This window comes from Dreissena polymorpha, chromosome 1, assembly GCF_020536995.1.
Source record: "Dreissena polymorpha isolate Duluth1 chromosome 1, UMN_Dpol_1.0, whole genome shotgun sequence".
Classification (NCBI taxonomy): domain Eukaryota; kingdom Metazoa; phylum Mollusca; class Bivalvia; order Myida; family Dreissenidae; genus Dreissena; species Dreissena polymorpha.
The window spans coordinates 23,334,908-23,336,827 of NC_068355.1; the positions used below are offsets into that span (position 1 = coordinate 23,334,908).

The 1,920-nt window shown below is 37.4% G+C and overlaps 1 long non-coding RNA gene across 1 annotated transcript; it reads left to right on the forward strand.

The window, feature by feature from the left end:
- Positions 1-249: 249 nt before the first annotated feature.
- Positions 250-687, forward strand: LOC127874416 (uncharacterized). The gene is made up of 2 exons (XR_008046892.1): positions 250-352; positions 527-687. It is a non-coding gene; the product is annotated as an uncharacterized LOC127874416 (long non-coding RNA).
- The last annotated feature ends 1,233 nt before the right edge of the window (positions 688-1,920 follow it).

Genomic DNA, 1,920 nt, shown 5'->3' on the forward strand with positions numbered 1-1,920 from the left:
GGAAGTATATTTAATGTACCAATTCATTAAAATATGATGTGTTATGTATCATGGTATTGTTATTTAATAAAGCAGTATAACTTTTTAGCTCATCTATTTTTTGAAAAAAAATTATGAGCTATTGTCATCACCTTGGCGTCGGCGTTGGCGTTGGCGTCCGGTTAAGTTTTGCATTTGGGTCCACTTTTCTCAAAAAGTATCAATGCTATTGCATTCAAACTTGGTACACTTACTTATTATCATGAGGGAACTGGGCAGGCAAAGTAAGATAACTCTGGCGTGCATTTTGACAGAATTATGTGCCCTTTTTATACTTAGAAAATTGAAAATTTTGGTTAAGTTTTGCGTTTAGGTCCACTTTTCTCAAAAAGTATCAATGCTATTGCATTCAAACTTGGTACACTTACTAACTATCATGATGGGACTGGGCAGGCAAAGTTAGATAACTCTGGCATGCATTTTGACAGAATTATGTGCCCTTTTTATACTTAGAAAATTGAAAATTTTGGTTAAGTTTTGCGTTTAGGTCCACTTTTCTCAGAAAGTATCAATGCTATTGCATTCAAACTTGGTACACTTACTTACTATCATGAGGGGACTGTGCAGGCAAAGTTAGATAACTCTGGCGTGCATTTTGACAGAATTATGTGCCCTTTTTATACTTAGAAAATTGAAAATTTTGGTTAAGTTTTGTGTTTAGGTCCATTTTATTCCTTAAGTATCAAAGCTATTGCTTTCATACTTGCAACACTTACTTACTATCATTAGGGGACTGTGCAGGCAAAGTAATGTAACTCTGACTGGCATTTTGACAGAATTATGTGCCCTTTTTATACTTAGAAAATTGAAAATTTGGTTAAGTTTTGTGTTTAGGTCCACTTTATTCCTACAGTATCAAAGCTGTTGCTTTCATACTTGCAACACTTATTAACTATCATAAGGGGACCGTGCAGGCAAAGTTATGTAACTCTGACTGGCATTTGGACGGAATTATGGGCCCTTTTTAGTTAGAAAATTGAAAATTTGGTTAAGATTTGTGTTTTGGTCCACTTTGCCCCTAAAGTATCATAGACATTGCTTTCATACTTGGAACACTCACAAACTATCATAAGGGTACAGTAAAAGGATAAGTTGCATAACTCTGCTTGTCATTGTTATGGAATTATGGCCCTTTTTTGACTTAGTAACTTTGAATATATGGTTAAATTTTGTGTTTCGATCCACTTAACTTCTTAAGTATCAAGGCTATTGCTTTCAAACTTCAAATACTTTCATGCTATCATGAGGTTACTGTACCTGGCAAGTTGAATTTTACCTTGACCTTTGAATGACCTTGACTCTCAAGGTCAAATTATTAAATTTTGCTAAAATTGCCATAACTTCTTTATTTATGATTAGATTTGATTGATACTTTGACAAAACTACTCTTACCTGACATACCACAATAGACTCCACCCAAACCATCTCCAATGCCTCCCCCCTCCCCCCCTCGCCCCCCCCCCCTAATTTTTTTTTTTAAGATCATCACACAAATGACCACCACACCCTCACACTATACCCCCACCCCACCCCACCCCCACCCCCCCAAATTTTAGATCATCTCACAAATTACCACCACACCCTCACACTATACCCCCCCCCCCCAATTTTTTTTTTAAAATGGTTATGTTTGAAATACCATCCAACCATCGCACCCAAAAACTCCCCCCCCCCATCCCCCCCATCCCCCCCCCGATTTTTTTTTTTTTTTTTTTTTCGCTTTTTTGGAAAATAATGTAATTAATGTCCACAACCCCACACTATAGACCCCTCTTCACTCCACCCCTCCCTCCTTTGTGATTGAAAATGAGAGTCCCTTCACCTTTAAAAAGAAAATAGATGAGCGGTCTGCACCCGCAAGGCGGTGCTCTTGTTAAGATA